At 40.8% G+C, this 18,317-nt stretch overlaps 1 protein-coding gene and 1 long non-coding RNA gene across 2 annotated transcripts in view; both read left to right on the forward strand.

The window, feature by feature from the left end:
- FTO (FTO alpha-ketoglutarate dependent dioxygenase) overlaps positions 1-18,317 on the forward strand; it is a 417,069-nt gene that overhangs the window by 29,323 nt on the left and 369,429 nt on the right. The window lies entirely within an intron of this gene.
- LOC136158670 (uncharacterized) lies at positions 7,584-9,930 on the forward strand. The gene is made up of 3 exons (XR_010661364.1): positions 7,584-7,720; positions 8,042-8,150; positions 9,649-9,930. It is a non-coding gene; the product is annotated as an uncharacterized lncRNA (long non-coding RNA).

Consider the following 18,317-nt stretch of genomic DNA (forward strand, 5'->3'; position numbering starts at 1 on the left):
ATGTCAAAGCATGGTAGACCCTTCATATGTCCATAATAATTAGTTAAGCAGCTCCTTATTGTTGACCATTTAGCTTATTTCATTTACTTTTATTAACATAAATAATGCTGTGTTTGTTCAGATGTCTTTAGGTGCATTCTTTTTTTTTTTTTTTAATGAATACATTTCTAGAAACTGTGAACAATTAGGTCAAAAGATTATACCATTTTTAAAGGCCCTTTGATGCATATTACCAAATTACCTTCTGGAAAAGGTGTATAAATCATTGTCAAGATAGTCTGTAAAAAGTATTGAATATCTTCTTTGTGCTAGTGTGTTTCTTAGATTAGGAGAAGGGGGCAACAAAGGATGAGATGGCTAGATAGCATCACCGACTCAATGGACATGAATTTGAGCAAACTAGAAAATAGTGGAAAATAATTTCTTTCGAATTAATGGTTCAAAATGTTACAAAAATTCGAAAGCTATGAATTAGCAGCTAAGTTCACTAGTACTATTTTCAGATGAGTGATTCAAAATGGATCTGATTCTTGCCTCTGTTGTTTTGTTTGAGAAGCCAGTATCCTGATTTACTGTTGCTTTCTTAAAGGAACCATCTTCCTTGCCCAAAGGAGAGAGGAATAACCTTCTGAGTTAGGGTCTCTCCTGCGCTTCACAGCTTTCTTTTGGATTACCTGGTAGATGTCTGTGTGGTTAAGGCCACGTGGTGTCAGATCACTTCCTGGTTCCAACTTCAGAGAAGAAACTGTGAAATCTCTTGTTTTAGGTGAGGGAGAGGTTAAGGTACCTTAAGGGCATCAACTTCTTATCTTGCTTTTATTAGCAGTGATGTCAACATGCACTAAAATGTGATGACCTCCCCTCCTTTCTGATAAAAGGAAGATGATCTGCCTGGCCTGGATGGAGAGACAGGTGCCTGAGGCACGTTGTCACCTCTCATACCAACAGCAAGCATTAAAACAAACAGAAAGGCCAGCAGATTTCTGTTTATCCATCGAAATGTTTGACATTTTTGGCTTCCCATGAAATGTTCTGGGTCCAGGGGAAGAGGGAATAATGTTATGGCGGAATGAATGAATGAATGAATGAATGAATGAGGGAAGAAAGGAGTCTGGCTTCTTAAGAGAGATTTGAGGACTCAGAGGGGCTCCAGGCACAACCCTGTAATAGTCTGTTGGCAGTGTGTGTGTGTGTGTGTGTGTGTGTTATTTGTTCAGTTGTATCTGACTCTTTGCAACCCCATGGACTGTAGAGGAGTCCGACAGGCTCCTCTGTCCATGGAATTCTCCAGGCAAGAATACTGGAGTTAGGGTTAGCATTCCCTTCTCCAGGGGATTTTCCCTACCCAGGGATCAAACCCGGGTCTCCTGCATTGCAGGCAGATTCTTTACCGTCTAAACCACCAGGGGAGCGCATTGGCAGAGTCCTAAGACTCAAACCCTAGAGGGAGCTCATCTTTCAGAGTTTTATTTACTCTTCATTTGTATGGCACCGACATTGCTTGGCTGAAACTTCTCTACAGGTGAACCTGATTAGTACAGGGCTACCGTAGAGTTTATAGTCCTAGAGGAGATGCCCATTTGGAAACCTAGAGAATTAGCCACTCCTCAGTGAAGGAGAATTTTTCTCCTCAGTTAGATGTATTTTACTGATGGGTTTGAGGACAGAATCTGAGAACTCTTAGGAAAAACTGTAGTTATTTTGAGATGTTTGATGTAATTTAAGGCTTTTTTTAAAGACAATCATGGTGTGGTTTAACCAGTCATTTTGAAATATGAATCATACGGAGATAACACAAGAAGTGATATGTGACACTTCTAGGTGTCTTGGGAAAAGGTTGGGTTTGTCTCCTGTCTACTATGGCAACACTCTTGAGGTATCACCAATAATGTTGTATAAGGATTTCCTCTAGAACTTTAAATCTTAAAACAAAACTTACTTTAGCCAGAACAAAAGAGTTTTGTATTCATGGGAAACTGATCGGAAAGAAGCTGGAAAGCATACAACAGTAGCAGCAATGAAACAAACAGTACTTAAGCCACATAATAGAAGCACTCGGGTTCCACACATTGAAGGTATTTTTGGAAGTTTGTTTATTTTCCTAATTTGAATCGACTCATGACAAAACATTTTTTTAAAAGTGTACAGAATGGAAAAATGCTAAAAAGCTTGTTTTCTTTTTTTTTTGGTGGGGGACGGTGGTTAGTGGTATTACCAGATCAAGTCTAACAATGAAGATCCCTGCCTGACCTTTTCCTTCTCCTTAGTTTTGAACATCATTTGTAAGTGGTAAAAAAAAACTGAATCGTACCACAGCTTCAGATTCTTGATTTCTGCTCTGTTTATTTAGGTTTCTTAGGAATAAGAGATTGAATCTCTTATTTTTTTAAAGGAAGTTATTTGTAATCGTAACCCTGTCTATTCTGTTCTGCATTTTATGAACCTTCCATACAAAATTTGAGAGCAATAGACATTCTCTGGTGATGTTGGGGCTTTTAAATGTTTCCAAAATTCAGTTCTTTCCCCCTAGAATAGATGAGCTTGGTGTTCACTTGATTGTAAATCCCATATGTATATAACTCAGTTTGAGTTGTCAGTATCACATTTGAGGAGATGTACATTAACAAGTGTTGTGCATCTACTCAGTATGAATTTGAAAACTTTGACTTCAAGTAACAGAATTTTTATCTAACTGGGTTAAACAGGACTCATTACACATCATAAGCTATTTGAAAGAAGGAAGGTCTTCTGGAGCAGTGACTTAGTAATATAACTAAGGATGCTGGCACTTTGTATTTTTCTGCTCTCCATCTTTAGCACAGGGACTTTTTGGTCTGTTGGCTTAACCTCGTGATCACAAGATGGTTGCAGTAGCACCATTCATCATGTCCTCATGTAACTGTTCAAGGCTGGAAGAGGGTGGGAAGATAAAACGGGGGTTTTATATTTGGTGGAGAATCTTTCCCACAGAGCTGCTAGCAGACTCCTCATTAGGTCCTTTTGGCCAGTGCTGGATTGCTTGACCGTTCCCGGTTGCAGAGGAGGCTGGGGAATCTAGGATCTAGCAGAAGTGAATGATAGTTCCAAGTGTTATGGGTGAATGTTTGTGTCCCCTCACAGCTCATTTGTTGAAACCCTAACTTCCCATGTGATGGTACTTGGAAATGGGGTTTTGGGGAGGTAATTAGGGTCAGATGAGGTCATGAGGATGCAGCCCTCGTGGCGGGATTAGAGCCCTCAAGAAGTGCTATCAGAGAGCTCACTCGTTCTCTCTGTGCACACACAGAGAAGCCGTCATACGCGCATACAGTGAGATGGGGCTGCCCACAAGCCAAGAGAAGAAGTCTCAGAATTAAACCGACTTTGTCAGCACCTCTATCTTGGACTTCCCAGCCTCCAGAACGCTAAGCAGTAAAATTCGGCTAAGCCACCCAGTCTGTGGTGTTTCTGTTATGACTGCCTGAGCTGACTAAGATGCCATCCCTGGGTTGGAACACTCATAATCCATTCTGTGGAGTTGTGCTCATTGCTCCTCTGTTGGGGTCAAAGAGAAGGAAGAGCTGATGAGTAAGCAGGCATGGTTTCTGCCACACTCAATTAACGTATGAGTGGGAAAGAGATTTTTATCTTTTATTCTGGAATGACCAAGGAGTGTAGCCTTAGTTTCTGTATATATACAAAATAATATATATGTGTATAATATAAGCTTTTGGGACAAATACATATAAAACTGGGATTGGCAATTGGTATCAATCATGCAGCAAGTTTAACTGGCACTTTCAGTTAAGCTGTTGTGAGTTGTTGGTCAAAGCTGGGGATCATGCAGTGAATAAGGTGGACAGCCCCCAAACTCACAAGGTTGGTAGACCAGTAGGACAGAGAGATTAGGGAGTAGTTTCAGCACAGTAGCATTAGTGCTCAGAATGGGGGGCAGCACCATTTCCTCTGCAGAGAGTGGACATCAGTGAACGCAGACTCAGGGTCAGGGAAGGCCTCTTGGAGATGATATCCTCACCCGAGTCCCGAGATGCAGGAGCCAGTTCTTCTAAGAAACTGATGAATTGATCACCCTTTTTTACTTAGGTTCTCCTGGAAATCAAGGCACAAGCAAGTCAGCTCTTCTATGGATGTAGGGGTGATTGTATCAGCAGCTCTGGAGGTAGCGTAGCACAGTGGAAATATTATCGCCTTTGAAGCCAGACAGATAAAGGATTTTGCCTTCAACTAGCTGTGTAAGAACCTGGGTTTCCCTAAGCTTCAGTTGCCCGTTGTATAAAATGGAGTTGATATGTTGCTATGCAGATGCCATACATAGTAGAAATAGCAAGTGCTGTTAGCACACTTAATATTTGCAAGACACTTTTCTAATCACCTTATCTCCCTTAATACACATGTTATCCCTATGAAATAGGCCTTTTAATTGCCACTGTTTTACAGATGAAGAAACTGGGGACAGAGAAATTAAATCCTGTGCTTGAAGATCTCTAGCTAGTACTGGTAGAGCTGGATTTGAACACAGGCTGGCTGGCCCCTGAATCCATGCTGCACGTCGTGCTGAGGACAGTCAATGCACTCTTTCAGTACTCTGGTCTGTTGGATAAAACCAGATCAAGCTCCCAGCTTAGTGGCAGTTAGTAATTTCTGCCCTTACCCAAGTCACTATCGCTTTCTTTCCGGAAGTTTTGGGTTACCATACCTTTCCCTCCCCATCTATCTTCAGCCTGTGACTGTCTTTCAGTTTATCAGCAGCTCTGAAATCTGACCCCTGCTCATTCCTTCTGACTCTGCTCTAGTTCAAATGATCTCAAAATGATGAGATGGTTGGATGGCATCATCGACTCAGTGGACACGACTTTGCGCAAACTCCGGGAGAGAGTGAAGGACGGGGAAGCCTGGTGTGCTGCTGTCCATGGGGCCGCAAAGAGTCAGACATGACTTAGTGACCGAACAAAAGAAATTTGTAACAGCTTCTGAGCTGTTTTTTTTTGCCTCTCACCTTCCCTTCTTTTCCGCATGCATCCTCTGTCCTTGGCAGTCTTATCTTTTACTTATCTAACAGAATGGATTTTCTTACTGTTTGACTGTGGTCTTAATTCACTGTAGATCTTAGTTAAATGCATTGCTGTTGCCTGTTGGATAAAGTCCAAGTGCCATAGATGCACACATACCCTTATTAGTATTTCTAAACCACTATGTAACTTAACCTTCCCCTCCTGGCTCTAGCCCTCTCTGCTTCCCTGCTTCCAGGAGTATTTATTTACTCTGTATTTGTTCATCCCTGCAACCCAGTGTCTTTCTTCCCTGGAGTTCATCTGGGGGAGAATTGTGCATCTTCTCAAGATTTACTTTGAAAGTGTCTGCTTCTGCAAGTCCTTCCTTCCATTGTGCCCACTTAGCATTTGGTTCTGTTTCTGATCACTTAGGACTTCACTGTCGCCCTGATGTCGATGGTGGCTCTTTGATGGTGAGTTCTGGAGAGCCAGGACCTCGTCCGCATGTGTTGCTACAGCACACAGGACAGTTTTTGCCAGTAGGAGTGCTGTGCTAACACTTACAGAAGGGCTGATATGATGTTCTGAGAGTATATTTTTCATTTTGTACAGTGGGTGTATTTTACTTGTTTCTCTGTGTGGAAGAGATTCATATGTGTACACACACACACACACGCACATGCACACACACCACATGTGCGTGAGAGTGCTCCTTCTTACCTAACAGCAGTCCCCAGGCTCCTCTGTCCATGGGGATTCTCCGGGCAAAAGTACTGGAGTGGGTTGTCATGCCCTCCTCCAGGGCATCTTCCCAACCCAGGGATCGAACCCATGTCTCCCTTGCAGGCAGATTCTTTACCATCTGAGCCACCAGGGAAGCCCTGATTTTACCCGTGTGGTACCTTCTAGGGCAGCATGTTGTTTCTCTTAGTTTGACTTTATGAGCAAAGAATGTGTGTCCTCAGTGATATCTGTACTATTTTGCGTGTACTTTTTCCAATAATTATTTTTACTTTTTCATCATATTAATAACACTCATATGTAAAATACAGTCACATTGTGCAGAGGGATTATGGGGCTTCCCTGGTGGCTCAGTGGTGGAGAATCTGCCTGCCAGTGCAGGAGACATGAGTTTGATCCCCGGGTTGGGAATATCTCCTGAAGTAGGAAATGGCAACCCACTCTAGTATTCTTGCCTGCGAAATTCCATGAACAGAGACTCCTGGTGGGCTATAGTCCATGGGGTGGCACAGAGTCGGACAGGACTTAGTGAATAAACAGCAACAACAGGGATTATGACAGATTATTATGGAAAATAACAGCTCTCCTCTTTATTCCTCCCCAGCTTCCCACCTAGAGATGACCATTCTTTTCAAAGAAAAAGAACTTTGTTGAGATATAATTTGCATATGTGCAGCTCACCCATTTAAAGTATACAATTCAGGGTTTGGGGTTGTCTTTTTTGTCTGTTCACAAGATTGTGGAAGTATCGCCACTGAAATCTAACTTGAAAACATTTTCGTAACTGCTAAAATAAACCCTGTACCCATGTGTTGTCATTCCCCATTCACTTTTACCAACTACCCACCCTCACCTCTGTCTCAGAGTGCTCAGTCATGGCTGGCTTTTTTGTAATCCCATGGACTGCAGCCCGTTGGATTTGTCTGTCCATAGAATCTTCCAGGTAAGAATACGGGAGTGGGTTGCTATTTTCTCCTCTAGGGCTTCTTCCCAACCCAGGGATCGAACCTGTGTCTCCAGGGTCTCCTGCAATGGCAGGCAGATTCTTTACCACTGAGCCATGTGGAAGTCTTATTTTCTCTGTTTATAGATTTGCCTATTAGAGACATTGTATATAAGTGGAATCATAAAATATGTGGTTTCTTGTGACTAGCACCTTTTACTTAGCATAATCTGTATGTTTTTGAGGTTTGCCCATGTTGTAGAATGTGTGAATACTTCATTTCTTTTTGTGGCTGAATAATGTTCCATTTATGGATAAAGCACATTTTATTTACATGTCCATCACTTGACGAACATTTGTTGTTTTAACTTTTTGGCTATTATGAATAATGCTGCTATAAACACTTGTGAACACGATTTTGTATAGATGTGTTTTCATTTCTTTTGGGTACATACCCAGGAATGGAATCACTGAGTTGTATGGTAACTCTATGTTTAAACTTTTGAAGAACTGCTACACTGTTTTCCAAAGCAACTGTACCATATTACATCCCCACAGCAATGTAAAAAAGGTTGTAATTTCTTTGCACCCTTGCCAACACTTGTGTGTGTGTGTTAGTTGTTCAGCAGTGTCTGATGTTTGCGACCCCATGGAGTGTAGCCCGTCAGGCTTCTCTGTCCTTAGGATTCTCCAGGCAAGAATACTGGAGTGGATTGCTATTTCCTCCTCCAGGGGATCTTCCTGATCCAGGGTTTGAACCCAGGTCTCCCGCATTGTAGGCAGATTCTTTACTGTCTGAGCCATTAGGGAAGCCCTACTGTCAATTTTTTATCTCTTTCAATTTAATTCCCATAATCCTGTGAGTTAGCCAAAGAAAAATATTCTTACTGTTATTTTATAGGTGAAAACTGCAAGTCAAAGGACCAATGAAATGAGATGCCTACTTTGTGTGTGAATAGAAGGGAGGAAGAGACGTGGATAGTTCAAAACAGCAAATCATCCAAAAGAAATTTAGAAGTTTTTGAATTAGCTACTTCTGTTGGAGGTCACGTTTCTCATCCCTTCTCTCTTTTTCTTGTCACTATGGTTGTATTTTTTTTTTGTTTTTTTTGCCTGTGTTAAAAAAAATTGAGGTGTAATTTACATGGCATAAAATTCACCATTTTAAAGTCTATGAGGTGACAGCTCTTACTCATGCCTGTTTCTTAGTGCTTCTTTTTTTTTTTCAATTTATTTTTAATTGAAGAAAGATTGCTTTACAATGTTGTATTGGTTTCTGCAATACAACAGTGCAAGTTAGTGTTTCTAACAGTTGTCTTGAAAAAATTTACATGTGGCTAAAAATACCTTTTCTATATTAAAAAAGAGGGAGAAATACAAAGTTTGATCTCTGGGGAGCCATCGTTGATGTACAGAAGGGACAAGCATGGAAATACCAGAAAGCAAACAAAAGTCATCTGCTTTGAAGAAGTAAGGTAATTATGTTGACTTTCTTCCATACTTTATATAGTGCCTTTTCAAAATTAGAGGGAGACGCCAGCCTTGTGTTCTGGCATGAATATTTAGCAGTGTCATCTCTAACCCCTAGGATCATCTGGTAAATGTTAACAAGAAGTACCAGAACTTGTGTTTTCCCTGTCTTATTGTTTTTCTACAGGAATGATGACAGCTAGAATGGCTTTATGACATAATGCCTGCAAAGCCGAGTGTTACACATGTAGTTACCTGGCTTGGCATAGAGTGTTGTTTTTTTACGAGCTGGACATAGTGACGGGATATCATCAGTGACATCAGTTTTGTGATCCTGAAGTATTTTACATACAATTTGATGAAAATTACAAAGGAGAATTTTTATCATAAATTATATTTCCTTGTTATACTTCTGCTTAGTGATTATTTTCTGAAGATGTGAAACTTCTGACATACGTGTGGGATTAAAGAAGTGCTTTGTGTTGTGTTTTCAGGCTTTTCTTGTGTTTCTGCTCAGAGGCAGAGTTTTATTTTTTATGGGAACATGTCATGCTCGGTTCCGCTAGCCTGTCTCAAGCCTCCATCTCATATCACTTCTGTGTATGATACATAGCTTCTGTCCACTTTGGAGAATCATTAGGGCCACTGAAAATGTTATCTCCGGCTGAGTTAACAGTTTTTATTGCTCATCTGGTGATACCCAGGTCAACAGACTTTTTCAGTGCATTTCCCAAATCCCTGTATCGCCCAAGAAACTTTTTTTCCTTTCCTCTTACCTCATATGAACAAAATTTCACTGCATATTCTAGTTATAAAAATGATGGTAGGGACTTACCTGGTGGTCCAGTGGTTAAGACTTTACCTTCCCTGGCAGAGGGTGCGGGTTCCATCCCTGATTGATAAGCTAAGATCCCTTGAGGCATCCACATGCCTCAAGGCCAAAAAACCAAAACATAAAATAGAAGCAATATTGTAACAAATTCAGTAAAGGCTTTAAAAATGGTCCACATCAAAAAAATCTTTTAAAGAAAAGTATTAGAGAAAATGATGGCGTATTCAGACAATGCTGAAAGTTTCAAGAAGAAAGTAAAAGTCTTCCTTTAGTCTTCCTCCCCAGACAAAGCATATTCGCTGTGACTGTTTTGGACTGTAACAGGGGTGAGTCACCTATGGCCTATGGACCAGATCTGGCCCGCCATGTTTTTGTACAGCCTCTGAGCTAAAAATGGTATTCACATTTTTAAATGGTTGGGGAAAAAATGAAAAGAAGCATAATATTTCATTACATGTGAAAATAACGTGAAATTTAAAATTCAGTTTCCATAAATAAAACCTTCTGAGCTTCCCTGCATGTCCAGTGCAGAGGGTGCATGTTTGATCCCTGTTCAAGGAACTAAAATCTCACGTGCCATGGGGGTTTGGCCAAAAAATGAAAGAAACAAAAAAGCCTTCTTGGAAACAGCCATGCTCATTCATGTTCATATTGTATGTGCCTTCTCTCAGGCGACGGCAGAGTTGAGAGTTGAGCTGTTGTGAGAAACCGGCGGCCTCCAAAGCCTGAAGTATTTATGGTCTGGTCCTTTACAGAAAAACATTTGCTGACCTCTGATCTCTAACCTTCAAGACTTTTTTCCCGTGCCTTTGTGTGAATATTTGTGTGTGTGTAGTTTTTAAACAATGCGGCCATTCTGTGTGCTTTTGTAATCTACCCTTCGACAGCATATTATGTTGACCAGTAACTTCTGTTGAGTTCCTTTTTTGTTTTTATTCCATTGAATTAAAATCTGAGAACCACTGATTTCCATTTTATGTTTGTATTATGTAAGCCCATTAGGTGTTACCTGGGAATAATAATAAAATAATGATAATAATAATAGTACTTAATGTGTCACTTAAGATTGATTTTAATTGTTTAATGAAATTTAATTTAATTTATTTTAATTGTTTAATGAAATAAAGGTTTCCCCCCCCTCAATTATAAGATAGGTGGTGGTGGACCAGCTTTTGAAAGTCTTGAGCACCCAGCATCTCTTAGCATCCTGTTTTGCCACTCTAAGCATATCATCTCATTGAAAGAGGGTGAATAGATTCTGTCATTGCTGTGTAACAGATTACCACAAAGTGTAATGTCTTAAAGCAACAAATATTTATTTTCTGACAGTTATATTTCTGTGGATCAGGAATCCAGACATATCTTAGTAGGCTGCCCCGGGCTCAGGGTCTCTCATAATGTGGCACTCAAGATGCTGGCTGGGGCTGCAGTTATTTTCAGATTTGACTAGGAGTAGAGGGGATCTGTTTTCAAGGTCACTCTTGTGGCCATTGGCATGGTAGTAAACTTGCAGTTGAATTTCATCAATTGGGACAGTGCCACATGGGTTCTCCAGCTGTGAGGAAGTCTAGGATAGCCAGCTTTTTGGATGTGCCTATTGTTGCCTAGATCAAAATCAGGATTTTGTTAATAAGAAAAATTGTCAGAATAGGAACTAGGTGGGCAAAAGATGGTATCTGCTGTGTTGTTGTTGTTTAGCCGCTAAGTTGCGTCCAACACTTTGCGAACCCATGGACTGTAGCCCACCAGGCTTCTCTGTCTGTGGGATTTCCCAGGCAAGAATACTGGAGTGGGTTGCCATTTCCTTCTCCAGGGGATCTTCCCGACCCAGGGATGGAACCCAGGTCTGCTGTGTCTCCTGTTTTGGCAGGCAGATTCTTTATCACTGAGCCACCAGGAAAGCCCAGGTATCTACCACACTGGCTCTGTAAAGTAGTTTGAAGAGTTCAGTGAAGTAACAACCTAGCCCTTGTCTGATTTATAATATACACTGAAACACTAGCTATGTTTTTTGTTACTCCTTATCCATTATATAGTATAGTTTTGAAATTTGTGGTTATGATCTTTGTGCAGTTCTATTGAAAAAAAACTAGTGTAGAAAGAAGAAAACAAACATTTATTGAGTACTTTATATATAGCACTAGTATGTGCATTTTATGAATATGAAGTGGAGTGAAGTGAAAGTCGCTCAGTCGTGTCCAACTCTTGGTGACCCCATGGATCATACAGTCCATGGAATTCTCCAGGCCAGAATACTGGAGGGGTTAGCCATTCCCTTCTCCAAGGGATCTTCCCACCCTAGGGATCAAACCCAGGTCTCCCACATTGCAGGCGGATTCTTTATCCAGTTGAGCCACAAGGGAAGACCTTGTGTATGAATATATATTCATACATATTATCTGATTTAATCTTCATAAAAAATGGGTATTTTTGGAAAAATAAATGGGTATTATTTGTAAAAATAGATGAGGAAACTAAGGCCCAGTAATATTAAGTAGATTGTTTCAGGAGCATATCCCACTGGTATGCCTGGAATGGATTATTGGTTGTGGAGAGAATGGTCCCCTTAGTCATTGAGTGGGTTAGTAGAGAGTTTGAACTCTGGCCCCAGCATGTCTTCTGATTACTCCAATGTGGTCTGCAAATTTTATAATTTTCTACATGCTTCATGATGTGGAAGAGGTTAGAAAGTATTGTTCAGTCAACGAGCACTTGGCAGAGCTGGAATTTGAACCCAGGTGTGTGTAACTCCAGAGCTTCCCAGGTGCTGCTAGTGGTAAAGAACCTGCCTGCCGTTGCAGGAGACCCAAGAGATGTGGGTTTGATGCCTGGGTCAGGAGGATCCCCTGGAGGAGGGCATGGCAACCTGCTCCAGTATTTTTGACTGGAGAATCCTATGGACAGAGGAGCTTGGCAGGCTACAGTCCATAGGGTCGCAAAGAGTCGGACAAAACTGAAGCAACTTAGCATGCACGCAGGCATGTGCATGTATAACTCCAGAAACCTGTCTTCCTTCCTCAGCAGAGTCCTTCCCAATCTGTAAAAGCAGTGAATTCTAGTTAGGCTGGCATAGCAGTTAAAATGCAGCTTTGTTTAACACGTAAAGCATTATGTCTCTCTTATACTTAGCGTGTCTCTCTCTGTCTTGATTTTAATTGACACAGCGCATGCTAAAAAAGAGGTTTTCTTGGGTTATAAAGCTGTTTGATTTTATTTGCTGTTTAACTGTAGTCTGAATGGAAGTTCACTTGGCCACTAGATGTCTCCTTTTGGTTTTGCCCCTTCTGTTGCCACACTCTTAGCAGGAACCCGAAATGGATGGAAGGGAGATTAGACAATGAGAACATTTAAGAAATGAATGGAACCTGCTCTCTGATGATCCCAGGTGCCTTTTTAAAAAAAAAAAAAAAATTAATTGTTTAGAAGCATGGTTGCTTTAGAGTCGTATTAGTTTCTACTGTACGGAAAGGGAATCAGCTGTGCCTAACATCCCCTCGCTTTTGAACATCCTTCCTACTCAGACTCCTTCCTATTCAGGCGATCTCAGATGCCTTTTTTTACCCTTTCCTCTCTACTTCTCTTTGTCTTTGCTCGTAGACTGATATTTAGGTAATAGGTTAATTCTCTGGAAGCTGAGATGAATCTTTGATATCTGTTTCTCATTTATAAGAATAGTGAAGTGGAGGGAAAGAAGGTCTGTGCTCATCTAGATAATGTTAGGTAATAATTGTAACAAGTTTGCAGAAAATTTTAGGAATGGTTTTAATATCATGGGAATACTTGTGTTACCAGGCAAATGATAATTCCATTATTAACATCAATTTCCCTTATTCTTTAATATAATATTACTGGCTGTCACTTAATGTATACTATCTTCTGTAATCCTCACAGGGATCCTACATGGTTGCTGTTTTCCTCCAGATTTTATAGATGAGGACAACGGAGCTTAGAGGAACTGGTTAATTTGCTCCAAGTTGAATAGAGTTTGGTTACTTTCAAGCTTTTCACTCTCCTGCATTTTGTTGTTTTTGTTTAGCTGCTAAGCTGTGTCTGATCCTTTTGCAACCCCATGGACTGCAGCCTGCCAGGCTCCTCTGTCCATGGGATTTCTCAGGCAAAAATACTGGAGTGGGTTGCCATTTCCTTCTCCAGGGGATCTTCCTGATGCAGGGATCAAACTCATGTCTCCTGCTTGGCAGGCAGATTCTTTACCACTGAGCCGTCTGGGAAGCTCCCCCCCCCCCCGCCATTTGAAAGTTGTTAATTGACAGTAACGTCAGGGAGAATTTAACTTAAGCACTCAGATTTAAAATTGCCATAGGATAATTCAGCAGAAAGCACTTTTGGAACCATGATTTTGAGGACAGAGATCCATTTTCTGCAGTTGTCTGGTAGAAGCGAGTACTATCCTCTGGATGTGGGCTCCCTTCAAGAAGGCTTCAGTCTACTTGTAGAATTACAAGTCTTACAATTAATTACAAGAATTACAATTCCACTTTGTAGAATTACAAATCACTACACTCAGGGATCACTTTCTGTCCCTTGCCTACAAATGCAGCAGCCATTATCATAGGAACAGCCGGCCATTTGACAGCTCAGGTTCATACCTGGAACTTCATTAGCTGGAACCTTCTTCTTACTCAATTAGGGGCACACCAAAAAGCTGGGAATTCAACTGGACCTAGGGTTTTCTTTTAAGGCCACAGGCTGATAAGATCTCTTTTAGCTGAATTTCCATTCTGCACTAATTTCCAGATTTCTCCAGTTGTCTTAAAAAAAAAAAAATCGGGTCATGCTAGGTGTTCCTTAGTCTCGAGTACTTTAATTGTGCATCGCTCTCCAGTTGACTCCCCAGTTGGGCTGGTGGTTTCTGCAGACCACAGAAAAATGTATAACAAATGTGAGCTGAGAGGGCCTTGTCAGGCAGGGAGCCCCGTCTCCGGGAGGTGGGAGCTGGGAGTGGGAGCAGCCCCCAGCACTCACAGGCACACCCCCAAGCTCTGCCCCCAACACTGTCAGCCCTCTCTCTTTGTTCCCTTCCCCGACTCACTTCCTGCCAGGGATTTGTGACATGTTTCCTCGCAGATCAAATGAGCCCCTGACACCTGATTGCCCAATGCTTGTTTACCGTCGCTTTCCAAGGGCACCTCGACAAGATGGAAGGCTTAACGCGCCGTAATTAAATTTGCATCTGCTCTGTGACAGGACTCAAAAGAGTTTTTCCCCCCTCCTCCTATGAATCTCATTGTGGAGCTCCTAGTGTCTTTGACCATACAACATCTAAAAAGGCAAGATGTGGACAGGTAAACAAAACATTGGTGCAGTCTACTGCCTGTCAGTATAATGATGAATATTAAATAAGGAGATCCCTTTCTTACTTGACTTTCTACTCTTTACCTACTTGTTTAGGCAGATTTTTTAACTGGTCATATAAATATAAGAACTGTAGATTGGAGGTGATTTTTTTTTTTTTTTAAGTATTTCTAAAGGAAAACAAACATTGCCGAACACTCTGGATTGGTTTAACACCCTTTGGGTTGTGCATTTCTCACAAATGCTAATGAATAATTCAGCAAGGCCAAACACAATCTGCTGGTGGTATCCAGTGTGATTCACACTCGCTAATGAATAATTCCTTTTGGCTTTTATAGAGCAGCTCTAAGGAGTGACTTCTGAGACTCGGATAGGTTATTATTGGGCTATTTGTCAGTGTCCTTGGGGCATTGTGAGCCAAAGTCCAACTTGATGACCCTCTCCACATACCTCCTCTGATTCTGCTGGGAAACAGGCAGCTCTTTCTGTCCCAGCCTTTTAGCTCTCAAACATGGCTGTGAAAGAGGCAATGCTGTAACAGGATTCAGCTCCATCATAATATTGCTGATTCACTTCCTTCAGTGCTTCATTCAGAGAAGTATTGAGCACCTTACCTACGAAGTACTGAGCCTGGCATTGTGTGTATACCAAAGTAACTTAGATTTTGTGCGATGTGTCCTCAAAGGGACCATAGAGTATGTAGGAGAGGCATGAGGCCCGGGTGGAAGATGCTGAGCATCTTTTTGTCGAAATGGTTAGTTACCATTTTATCACCATGTTCTCAGGTATGCATTACAGTGCATATTTGCTATTGATGGTGTTGTGTGAAGCTTATATTGTGTTGGATGAGCCTGAACCTTGATTAACGTTGAAACTGCTTAAGGGATATGCTCTATAATGTGACTGCAGAAGCACCTAGGTTTGCGGTCCATGTTCATTTCTGCTGAAGTTAGGAATGTGGTATGACCGGCTTGGAGAGTTTGAGGATGGTGAACGGGGATTTACTTATCTCTGAGTAGTCCATGTAAGACTTCCCAGGTGGCTCAGTAGTAAAGAATCCGCCTGCTAATGCAAGAGACACAGGTTTGATCCCTGGGTCCAGATAATGCCCTAAAGTAGGAAATGGCAGCCCGCTCTAGTATTCTTGCCTGGAAAATTCCATGGACAGAGAAGCCTGGCAGGCTATATAGTCCATGGGGTCGCAAAGGGTCGGACACGACTGAGCAACCGAGCGTACACACAGTCCATGTACGGTACCTTCACAGTCGTACTGAATAACTTGTAACTCTGAGATCAGTGAGGCCCACCCAGCCTTGGGGAGCTTATCTCTGGCATCCTGTATCTGCTTCAGCTTTTTCTTTTTAACTCCTGGTTTTTGCTTTTCTCTGTAATTGTCCTGGAAGATCACAACTCCTAGCTTCTTTGCAGTTAGGTGAAATTCCATGATTAGTTTTAACCAATGAAATGAAGTAGAAGTGGTAGGTGTCAATTCCCAGTCAAGACACTTAAGAGCTGGTGTGCTGTTTGCATGCTTTCCCTTGCTCTGCCGGAGCTCCCTTGGGCGCTGTGTGTTCCAGACAGTGGAGTCTCCGTTAGACTGGGTTCATGAGTGACTGTGTGTAGAGCCGTCAGTGGCCCGTATTGGGCAGGGAACTTGACCAAGAAAGACCTTTCTGTATGAAGTCCCTGAGACTTGGGAGTGACCATTCTCATGAACACAGAGGGGTTAGTATAGGAAGAGACCTTTGTGTGTGTATGGGTGTCTTATCTAGGGCCTGGTACTTAACAAGATTCCAGTTAGCCTTGTCAAATGTATTGTCCGTTGGGAATTGAAGAGTGGACTTTATTTAGGGACAGGAAAAGAGTTTACTTCATCAACTGCCAAAGCATTTGTGGGAGAAAAAATAATGGTATAAACAGAGTCGTGACAATGAAAGGATAATTAGTGAGAGGAGCCAGAGTTGAGTTGAGGCTGTTATAACTCACATTCATAAATTTTAAGTTGTATTCAGCATGTTTAATTGGTTAAGATAGTGAACCTGTAATTTTTCTCTTTGCTTATAGTTTATACTAGGAGTTGGCTTTTGAACTGAAAATGGTTTTTACATTTTTAAAGGATTGTCAAGGAAGAAAGAAAAATGAGAATATTCAATAAGGGCCATATGCGGCCCTTAAAATATTTAAATATTTACTTAATTATTTTACTTAAATATTTACTGTGTGGCCCTTTATGGAAAAAGTTTGCTCTCCTTTGGTTTATATCCTTAAAATCTTTGCATACCATTATCAAAAAGTATCACCCATTAAAATATGAGTTCCTCGAGCATGAGAACTGAAAGGTTTTATTAATTTCTGTGTCTTTTGGCCTATCAAGGTGCATGGAACATTGCACAAGCTCAGAACAAGTTTACTTTATTAAATTGTATGTGGAACATGGGAGTTAATACATTTTCAAGGATAAGAACTGAGAAGAAATCATGGAATGCCATAGCTCTGAAGGAATAGAACTTTACCTCCTCTGTTCACTTGGCTGGTGACATTTCTGGATTTATTTATACCTAGTATGTGTGGACATATGTTTAATTTTCATATTTATTTTCAAACAAATGCCATCTTATTTAAAATGCCATTTTAAACATACTGACTTCTGCTCTAGCGTCAAAGTATTATTAGAATCTTCTTGTTAACCTACCAACTGTCAATGTTTTGCTTTCTCTCTTTTGCTGTGTAACATTCATATTAAAAAAAAATTTAATACGAGTTTCTATCTGTTCACTCACTCATTTGCTCACTCATAGATACATACCCGCAAGAGATGAAAACATCTGTCCACTTAAAAACTTACACACAAATGCTCCTAGTAACATTATTCATAGTAGCCAAACAATAGAAGCAACCCAAGTGATGAATGATAGACAAAGTCAGCTGATGAATGGATAGACAAAGTGTTGTGTAGCTGTATGATGGAATATTATTTTGCAACACAAAGGAATGAGGTTGCAACATGTATAGTACAACATCAATGAACCTTGAAAGCATAACACTAAGTAAAAGCTAAGCACAAAAAAACTACATGTTATCTGACTCCATTTATATAAAAATGACTACAGTGGGCAAATCTGTACATAACAGAAAGATTAGCAATGGCCTTGAGTAGGAGTGGGATGAGATGGGAATTGTGGGTGACTCCTAATGGGTATGAGGCTTCTTCTTGGTATGATGACAAAGTTCTAAATTTAGGTTATGATGATTATTGCAAAACTCTGTGCCTCTACAGAAAATCATTGAATTGTACATTCTAAATGGGTGAATTTTATGTTATGTGAATTATATCTCAATAAAGACATTAACAGAAATTATGCAGCTGATGGCTCGTTTTCTGGTAATGCTGCTGACTATACACCTCTTATTCAAACAACAGACAGGGCTTGACTCTCTTGTATTTTACCTTCTTGAATTAAAGTCTCCTAGAAAGAAGACTGATTTATATTCAAATCCCCTTTGGCCCAGCTATTCTACTTACATGAATTTATTCCATTTTCTTTACCTGTACAAAGACATACGTACAAAACTCTTCACTCGGCATTATTTGTAATGGTAAAACCTAAGAATGCAATCTAAATGTCCATCCATAGGGGACACTTTAAGATTAGGGACAGGAAGAGAAGGGGCGACAGAGGATGAGATGGTTGGGTGGACATGAGTTTGAGCAAACTCCAGGAGACAGTGAAAGACAGGGAAGCCTGGTGTGCTGCAGTCCCTGGGGTTGCAGAGTTGGACATGACTTACTGATGGATCAACAACAAAGGGGACACTTTAAAACCTAGAGGGGTGGGGTGGGGTGGGAGGGAGTCTCAAGAGGGAGGGGGCACATGTATACCTATGGGTGATCCATCTTGTTGTATGACAGAAGGCAACACAATATTGTAATTATCCTTCAATTAAAAATAACTAAATTAAGGAAAAATATTAAGGAAAATGTAACCAGTGAATTATTCTTGTACCATTAAGAGGAGACAGTTCTAAA

This window comes from Muntiacus reevesi, chromosome 2 (genome assembly GCF_963930625.1).
Source record: "Muntiacus reevesi chromosome 2, mMunRee1.1, whole genome shotgun sequence".
Lineage (NCBI taxonomy): Eukaryota > Metazoa > Chordata > Mammalia > Artiodactyla > Cervidae > Muntiacus > Muntiacus reevesi.